Below are 11,062 nucleotides of genomic sequence, written 5' to 3'. Positions count from 1 at the left end.
CCCTATGTATAACATTTTCCTATCATTCATAAAATTTCTGCTTAACCAAACACCCCCTAAACATTTATTGGTCATGTTTTAAAGTATGGGGCCTTTGGCGAATGTTGAACATTATGGTTGTTCTGTATTGGTTATTAACACTCTTAGCTCATTGATATTTAAGTTTCTGAAACTTTCCTATTTTCAAATTTATATATGCATGCATGTATGAATGATGTTGTTAGAAAATAGGATTTGTGTTTAATGAAGATTTTATTGTTGGACATTAAATGTACTTCACATTTAAAGTGTCATCTCAAGGAGAAAAACTAATAAAGTAGTACATGGAAAGGACTATGTCGATTTACTAATATACAACTGTCATGACTCGTATTAGTTTTATCTTTAACCATGACTTACGTTGCCAACCAATATATATGAAATCTTTTAACCAAGATTATGCGCATTATGATTGATATTTTATTAAATCATGAAATGACATATATCACATGAGCCAAGTGGGAGAATGTAAGAAATGATTCATGTGCCTGTGATAAATGTATATTATTTAATAATTAATGAATGAGCTAAATGACCTTTGGTAAATGAATTTTATGAAGAGGTTACTTGACTGCAGGATGGGAGTAGTCATATCCATTAGATGTGAAGAGTCACGTCTATTGAATACAAAATTTATATAAAGGATAGAAACTTGTCCATTTATTCTCTAACCATTAGAGACGCCTAAGTTTTCCATCATGAAGAGAGAGCGTATTAAGAAGAGTAAAGAGATTGATAAATGTTTCAAGAAAGGGCTTTTGAAGAACAAATAATCTTCCGCGCGGACGAAAGGTAAATATTCTTAACCCTGTGAATATGAAAACATGATTTTCCCAAAATCTTTATAAATTGTGTTCTTGTATGAAAACCCTAAGGTAGAGTGTACAAACTTTATGTTTTACATTGTCTACCCCATTTCATGCTAAGGTATTTCTCGATTTAATTTCAAGTTGTCAGTTAGTGAAATGCCGGCGACGTGAGTTTACCTTCGATGACAATAATTTCGAAACTTATTTACATTAATTAAATGGGTAAAGATATGTTTACAAATTTTTTTTACAATTTTTTGCAACTTACATTATGTACTCTCGGAAATATATAGTGTGACTTAGTGTACTTTCAGGAGTAGATAGTATAGTTTATAAACAAAAAATTTGTAAATATAATTTTTCCCTAATTAAATAGTGAAAATTTTCATCCCTTAAAAGAATTTAGTTAACATTATAATTTTTTTTTTTGGATAATATAATAATTTATATTTAAACTACGTATATGAAATTAAAAAATACATCTAAATATTGTTACAAACAAATAAAATATAACGAATCATGTAAATATTTAATTTTAGTAATGAATTTGGAATATTAGGGAATAAATGATATGCGATGTAATACAATGGGTCTAACTAACGAGTAGGTATAATTGATCAAAGCGCTAAGTTTGAAACAACCGGAAATTAAGTAATATATGATGTAACTACATAGATTTAAGTGATGAATTTAGAATATCAAATGATTAAATCATACATAAGATAATCACAAATGAAGAAAATGAAAATTTTCTTTAAATATTATGTAAAAATGATTAATTGTGTAGTTTATAAATATACTTGTATTGGGGACTTTATGAATGAGATGAAATGGGAGGTGAGAGGCTTGGTAGAGAAGTAAAAATGTAGGAAGTAGTGAGAATAAAATCCGAGTGTTTATATATGAGTATAGGTTGATAAACCATTTTGTCCTTATTTTAAAAAATATTTACCACTTTGTCTTTATTTTTAAATTATATATCAATATGCACATTTTCTCTAATTATATATCAATTTATCTATATTTAATCAAAGTTTCACTGATACTTAAGTAAATGAGTCATTGACTCAAGTAAATAACTTGATAGTACTGAGATTTGATCAAACTTTAATTAAATAGGGATAAATTAATATATAATAAGTCAAGAAGAGAAACAAAATAATATATAATTTAAGAAAATGGATAAAATAATAAAAAATTAAACTATGAGTAAAATGACCAACCAACCTATGAGCATATGACCCAAAGTAGGTTGGTCTAGTAGTCAATAGATCCCAGGACGAATCTCTGCCAATGAATTAGGAAAGGTTCGAATTCTAGAGTCGTCTACTTAGGAAGAGCTTTAACAACTGTCTGGCTTGGAATGGTTGCATTTGCACACTTTGCCACTATTTTTATTTCCAAAGAGAAAAAAGAAAAAAAAAAAAACCTATGAAAAAGGGAATGTGGTATTCTTCAATAAAATTATGGTATTTCTGTAAATATAAAAAATAGGAATGTGGTATTTCTTCCGACCGAGAGCATCTGCAGTTTTATATTGTTTTTAAATTATTTTTCTAAAACTTCAAATAAGTAATAAATATATACTGTGTAATGTTCTTTTATATTTATAACTACATAAATTTTTTATATGCTTAATAAACACATCAAAATCAAGTGAGAATGTGAGAGTGCGCGCAAGAGAAAATAAAAATCCTGACCATACAACCACAATAGATAATTAAGATTATATTTAAGCAAAACCAATCTCAACCATAACCATTTATATATTACGGTATATTTAAAGAGTTATGTTGTAGGAAAAGTGATTGTGTTATGTTATTGAGATTCATTTTCCGTGTCTTAGATTTTTTTTTTTTGCTTCAAAAAATGCTAGTCCCACAAATTATTGTGTATGTAGGAAACTTTACCATATCATGTTAAAGGACAAAACAAAAAAATCCATATTTAAAATTAGCTTTTCTTCGGGTCCGACATGATATGATACATTTCTTGTACGCTCCTCTTGCAAATAACCATCAGGATTTTTTTTTTAAAAAAATAACAAAATTATTTACTAAATGCATCGAGAGGTGTATATATCATACATGATTTACTATCTAATCTAGTGGGTGGGAAGTGGCCCCCTTCAAAATTTGGCTATAAGTTCCGGAGTTTAATGATAAATTGCCCCGTTAATCATGTTGTCTTGAAGAGTTATTATTATTTTGTTGTGGAATCTTCATATTATACCATGTGCTTGTGGAAACCACAAATGTTGCAATATATAAAATATACATATGATGAGATGCATTCAGCGCTTAGGTTGGCTTTAGTCAGGCAAATAAATAATTTATTATTTACATATCAATATTTTTATATCACCTTTAAAATATTGATTAAATTAGAAAGTAAAAATAGAGAATATATTGAAATGTGAGTTCTTTATTTTATTAAAAAAAGTGAAATAAATAATATTATTGGGCAAATGAACATTCTTTTGGTGTACGGGGTTTCTATTCGAGATCCCACCATGAGTGGAAGGGAAAGGATGGGACCAGCCACAGCAGCCACCACGACTCTCTGCTAATCCATTCCTTAATCTTTGAAGATTCTCTCCTTCCCACCACCACCTCTCTCTTGTTCTGCTTTCCTTTGATTCCATGACATCATCATATGAATCATATCTAACTCTCTTTCTACTACTTTTTTCGAAGCTAATAATCTACTTATAACTTACTGTAAATTATATTTCATTATATTTGAGTTTGTCAAAATAATAATAAATTTTATATTTGGTCACAAATTGTATACTATCTTTTTTTTAAATAACAGTTGACTTAATATTGTAAAGTATTTTAAAATAAAATATATATATTTTAAGTATCAGAATAATATTTCTGCAGTTACTGCAGATAAGTTATCTGCATTTATTTCTGAAACAACGTCGTTTTGGGATTGAAAAATTGAATAATTATAATTATAAAAACTATAATAACTCTGAAATAAATTAAAATTACAAAAATACCATAATTTTCGTCCAAAAATGACGTCATATTAGACTTACTACAGATAACTTATCTGCATTGCAGAAAAAACCAACCTTTAAGTATAACATTTTACATGAGTAAATTACACTCTAAATGACAGCAAATTATTAATTTGTCCAAAACACACACACATACTCTGACACACTTCATCCCATTCTTTTTATCTTTAACTAATTGTGGACTTAATATTGTTAAAATTTTAAGGTAAACTCATTTACTATTTATTGTTAAATATTTCTATATATTTTATGATAAAAATATTTTTTGAATATATATAATATTTACAAATATTTTAAACATAATTAAGATACCTTTTAGTGTAAAATTGAAAAATACATAATTTTAAAAAATCATGAAGAATATATAATTTATATGTATATTTATTTTACTCGTATGAATAAGAAATATTATATATAGTTACTACTGAAACAATATTCCTTTTATTTTTATTTCAATTTACGGATGCAATTGTAAATATAATTTAGAAACTAAATTTCGTTACATTTGAAAAATCATAAGATAATTTCGTTACATTTAAATAACTTCTATAACATAGCTAGTAAATAATTTCTGTAATTTTTTCTTTTTAGCTACTTTAAAATAAATTAAAGTAATTTTTTGAATTTTATATGTATGTATATCCTAATTAAAAATGGAATATAAAAAACAAGAATGTAAAGTTGTTAAAATCCTTTGTAATTTATTGCAACGATCAGAAGGTATATAGAGTTTTCATATTAATTATCTCTAGGTAAAAAAAAATGATTCATGAAATTTTTATTTAAGTAATTAACATTTTTTTTAATTAAAGAAACAATGAATAAGAGTATAATAAATTTATAAAATGAAAATATTAATTCAAAATGTAAATAAAATTAATATTGACTGAAAATATTTTAAATTTTACATAAAATTAAAATTAGTTAATATGATTTACGAGAAATGTAATTAGTAAAAATTTATATTTAAAAAGTATAAATTTTATTGTAACAAGCCTCAAAATAGTGGAGTGTTATTTTTCTTTTTCTTTTTAAGATACTAATTGGTGTTCAAAACCCTTAGACTAATTCGGTTTTGAATTTTTGTCTCTCCATCTTTTTCGGGAATTACACTTACTATGAATCGAATTCACTATTCTTTGAGCAGGTCAAATTCTAGGGGTGTTTGGTATGAGAGATATTTTCAGTATTTATATTTCGAGTTAATATTTACTTTATAAATTTCATATATACTTATTCATGATTTATTTTAATTGGTACAAAAAAATAAATTACTTTAATAAAAAAATTCATGAATAACTAGTCCAGAATCAACACGATTGTTGGGCATTTGCAAATAAGGATTAAGTAATCTTTCTATTTGCAAATAAATTATGAGACAAGAAAAGATTGTTGGGCATGCTTTTGTGGTACAGAAAAAGTTTGCAGTTGAAGAAGAGCGATCTGCTGTTCATAATTAAAGAAGAAAAGCAGATAGTATAGTTTTCTTTTCTTGAATTGTTCCCATCACATGACAAAAAAATAGTACCCAAAAAGACAATTTTAAGGCTTTATTTATTTTTTATTTTTTTAAGGCTTTATTTGAAAACTACTTCTCCAATGCGCATTATTGTTTAATTGAGACAAAAAAATAGTACCCAAAAAGACAATTTTAAGGCTTTATTTTTTTAATATTATTTTAAGGCTTTATTTGAAAACTACTTCTACAATGCGCATTATTGTTTAATTGAGCCATTGGGTTGGGTCTATAATCTATGTCGTCATTTGACAATTTTGTTAAAAACAAAAAGTAAGATAGAATTTGAAGTTGTGTGGTGAACGCTGAACAGGGAGCTGGAGGAACCAGGCCCAATCCTTGCACTATAGAACTTTTTTTATTTTTTTTGAGTTAAAATTTGAAATGTTTTTGCATGTTTCCACTTCTTCTTTTATGTTCAAAAAATTCACAACAACTCTTCATTAATAAAACATAGATAGTTGATTTTGGATAAATTCTAAACGAACAAATGTACAATTCAGATTTCATTTTTCTAACATTGAACAATATAATGTCTTGGATTTATAAATCTTAATACTACATAGTTATTCAAACAGTATATTTGATAATCTTACTGGCCCTGCCTTTGCTTCGACGGACTAGTCTAGTCAGAGTATTTAGTACTAGAGAAAAAAAAAATTATCCGAGAATTATAATTTTGAGAATATAGTGACAAAATAAATTTTTCAAGAATATTATCAAAAAACTGTTTGATAGGTAAAAAATAATACCGAGAATATTTGATAAATTTTCTGATTCTTGTCAGCTTTTTCACTTATTTTTTTCTATTTTCCCAGCAATCGAATAATATTGGGTGATATTCTTAGATGGATTCATTCACAATTTACACAAAAATAGATTCACAAGTAAATCACTTTTCTCAATAAATTTTCTGAAATGTGATATCAAACATGGTCTTCTTGAAAACTCACCCTCACTTTCTTAGTTTCTTAGGTATCTAAAAAAAAATCACCAACCAAACACCCCCGAGCTAGGCACACCAAAATATCTCCAACTTTGGGCAAAAAATGGTACTTGTAAAAATACTGTAACCAAACCCTACCAAAAAAAAATTACTGTAACCAAAAAACATTACATGGTATTTCGTAGAGGAGAAATTTTTTTTTTATTCGAGAATCTCAATTTTCAAAAATATAATTTTTACGTTCAGTCTATGATAATATCCGTAAATTTAAAATTTAGAAAAATTCAATTTCTCGGGATTCTTCGAGAATCCCACGTATCAAACGCCAAGAATGGCCAAATCTTGAATTAGGTTAAGATATGTTCAAAGAATTCTCTTCCATTTCTTTACATTTGTAGACAGAAGAGAAATTCACCGATTTCCATATATAACCACAATATGTATACAAATCTGAACTACCAAACACGTGCCAGTGTTACCTCTTCAATCATTCTCCTCAGCAGGTAGATGAATCATTAATCAAAATCAGCTGCTGAACATGCTCCTGTGGAAGAGATGGATAAAAAGCAAAACTGTTTCATAATCAAGAATTCAAAATTATGCTTGAATATTTAAGAGTAAGTTTTTAAGTACCTACCAAACATGCAGTTAACTTCATACATGGGAACATCAATAATAAAAGCCACTAGAAATGTATTATAGTCCCCAAAATACATTTAATTTCTCATGAACCATCAGAAAACAATCCTTTCAATTAATAATGCTCTAATGCTGGACAATCTAAAATTAGTCAACTAAAGAAGAAGGACAAAAAATCAGGGTTGAGATTATTGGCCATTCGTCCCATAATAAATATCTTTGCAAATATATGTTACTAATTGCATGTTGTAGCAATTTCTAGGTAAGTTCCTATGCAATGGCTAAATGGGCTAATTGCACATATCAATAAGGAATTTAGGTTGACTTAGCAACTGCAATGCATCGATAATAGACAGTTCGTTGCACTGTACCAAATGTACAAAAGACAGGAAAGTAAAGCAGACGCACCTTAATTTGAAGCATCCCTTTTTGCAAGTATGAGATAAGGACGCTGCCATATCCGTTGTCCTACCATGGTAGCCACTAATACACTGTAAATTCTCTAATACAATATAAACATTATTCACCTTAAGAGAGGTTTAATATATATTTCTAAGGGTTTTATTAATCGCATGTTAAAGGAGATAGTTATCTCATGTCATAGAGACAAATTAGTGGGTTCCACCATCTCAAAAAATAAAATAAAATAAAATAAAATAAAAATGTGACACGATTATCGAAGAATGTGTAAGAGAGAAAACTTATGTCATGTGACATAAGAATAATTTTTCCCTATTTCTAATTCTCTAAATTCTGCTTTTCCTGGACACTGCGGTCCAATCAAATTTGCTTTGAACATAATGAAGTTGAGAATAATGTACCTTTTAGATATCAACTTACATATCTGACCACATTCCGGTGTTATTGATGTACATGGATTTTTTTTTTTTTTTTTTTTTTTGGCATAACATCAATGTTATGATATTCCTGTTGAATCATGAGTTACCTCCAACCTAAAATTTACAATTGTAACCCATTCATACTCACTAGTTGAATCAGTTTTCCTTCCTCCATTTCTTGTCAAGGATTTTAATATGCAATTCATATAATAACAAAATTGTTTCTCATCAGGTGACAATAAACCATTATTGCAGCCTCCAATTCCGTATTGCTCAAAGCCGCGAGAAAAATTCTCGTGGCCTTAGTAGATGAAACCTTTTTTCAGCTCAACAAAGGAATTTCCCACGTGTCTCAGAAAATGTCCAATCTCACCACTTTGATTACCCAAAAAAGAAAACAAAAAAAACGAAAAAACAAAGGGTTTTATAAGAGTTATGTTGTAGGGAAAGTGATTGTGTTATGTTATACATATTCGTTTTGCGTGCCGAAGTTTTTTTTTTTTTTTCGCTACGGGCTCCACAAAATGTTGTGTGTGTAGCAAACTTTTTGTGGTCATGTTAAATGATAGATGATAAACCCAAAAACAAAACATGAATGATGATAGTTGTTTTTATAATCCCCAGTGAGAAACACAATAAACGACCAAATGCGACTCGTGAACCAATTCTTCTCCATAAAACAAACCCAATCTTAATGTTTCTATGATGAAGTTTTATCCAAGTCCTCTTCACAGATAATCGATTTAAGGCTCAGCATGTGCCACCAAACATTTCATAGAGTTAGGATTTCATGAATATTTTCCTTATCAATTGTACCCATAAATCGGAAAACCTTCCATATGTTCAATCTAGCCCTTTTCTTAGCGGCAATTATATGGACGTTGTTGTCATAACTCATAACAATATAGATCCAATAATGCTAAATGATACGAACTCATTCTTAAAACGTCACACGAATTCAAAGCTGAAATGCAGTTACCACGGGTTTACTGGCCCCTAAAGTATGTGAATGTCATGGAAATGTTGAATGCCAGTGAATATTTGTAATATGTATAACTAAAACGCTTTGGTGATAAGTCATGGTCTAGTGGTGAGACATTTACTTTAAGTCATAAATTCAAACTTCAGCGTCATTATTGTATAAAAAAAATAAAAATAAAACTTTTTTTTCATATAAGTAGAAATTAAATACACAATCTAATACAACATTACTCAAACCCCTCACCACTAGACCAAATATAGTGGCTTAAATAAAAGAAAATCTTTCATGCTATTTAGCACTACTAATATAGAACAGGTCAATATCGAAATAACTCATGCATATTGGGAAACCAAAAAAAAAATTGAAAAAAGGGACAATTTATGAGTAACGATAAGTACCCAGGCTTAATCCTAACAAATTTTTCAATTTTCACGAACTCCAAAGTGAATCCATCTAAGCCATTCGATAAAAGTTGCAGGTGGACCGTAGTGTTATGTAATAATTTGCATGAGCTTGTGATTTGCGAGAGTACTTTATGCCTAGTATTGTTTTCCCACTTTACATATACATCATCGGGAAATTCTTTAAGAAAAAATGATAATTGATGTAAAAAGAGTTATTTTTCTTACTTTATTTTCTAATTTTTAACTTAAATAACGTAATCTTTTCTTAATTTGACGATCTCCTTGACCGTTGTGCTAGAAATTTCAATAAATTTAAGAATGTGAAACTAATGGACGATTTGATATGTTAGACAACCAATTCTTAAAAACAGTTAAATATTTGATGACTTGTCGACTTATGAAAATACAATAAATTAATGTCTTTGTCAAATTGGATGATACAGGTTTCTTAACAACATGAAGAAATTTCATCAAATGAGTAATGCAAGCGTGCATTGACTGAAATAATAAAGAAAAAATGAATCAAGCATTTGAAATTCACTAATACGACTCCTTGAACAAAGTAACCAAGCAACACATGAACGTACATGGACACTCCCTCATTGCAGAAAATCCCCTATTGTATGCATAATTTGGTGAATTCAATGAGTCTTGTTAGAGATTTTCAAAGATAAGTTTCTACACATGACCCGTAGAGTTATACTAAAGATCGAAGCTCCTAGAGAAATATAATATAAAACTATTAATTAAGTATTTATTTAATAGTTTAAAATTTTGGTTGAATTGATTATTTATATGATATCAAAATATCCATATCCAAGTAATCACAAGTTTCGATCCTCACCACCACCTCCATCAGACTAATAAATAATTAAATATTATAAAATTTCTTATCATAAGATGAATAACGTGTGCATTGTCCACTCGATAGGCTATCATGTAAGAGGATTTTTTTAAAAATACAATAAAAAATACAAAAAATGTTAATTGATCTTTGGGGAAGGATATTGTAACAACCAATTAGTGTTACTACCAATGTTACTACAATCAATTTCACCGTTAGATCGATTATGTTGATCCAATGATTATATTTATTTCTATCTATGTATGGTTATGATTCCCTATATTTAATACTTTATATTTATTTTCACCTTTATATAGTTATGATTTTTCATATTTAATGTTAACATTAAATATGAAAAATCATAACTATATAAAGGTGGAAATAAATATAACCGTTGGATTAACATAATCGATCTAACGATGAAATTGATTGGTAGTAACATTGATAGTAACATTAATCACATTAAATACGGAGAATCATAATCATAGAAAAGTGAAAATAAATATAACTGTTGAATTAACATAATCGATCTAACAGTAAAATTGATTGGTAGTAACATTGATAGTAACATTAATTAATTTTTACAATATCCTACCCCTTGATCTTTATCTAAAAGCTTAAGCTTTTGGTTTCATGTTAAATGAATTCTTTACGTAAGCTAACCAAACTGGATGGATTATCTCTCTGCACGGGTAAAGTAAGCTTCTCCATTGATGGATATCCCAGGGTAAACAGAAGATGATTAAATGCAACAAATTCAACGAAACCCATAAAATATTGCGTCAAATAGAAACAACTTGAATCATCTCAAACCCGAGTAACTCAAAAATCATTGTTATACGGATTCATCCCCTCAAACTCCTTCATAAACTCCTTCAATCCTACATGCGACTATGGATAAGTATTCTCCAATCCATCAGTCGACTTAGTAGCCATAGCCACAACCTCAATCAAATTCATATCCACTTTACACGCCATAACTATACCCATTACACCTATATCCTCCTTCGTTGAAT

This window comes from Gastrolobium bilobum, unplaced genomic scaffold, assembly GCF_033153095.1.
Source record: "Gastrolobium bilobum isolate Gb01-03AN ecotype WA unplaced genomic scaffold, APGP_CSIRO_Gbil_v1 utg10651, whole genome shotgun sequence".
NCBI lineage: Eukaryota > Viridiplantae > Streptophyta > Magnoliopsida > Fabales > Fabaceae > Gastrolobium > Gastrolobium bilobum.
The sequence above is the reverse complement of the archived record's forward strand: the minus strand, read 5'-3'. Positions refer to the sequence as shown.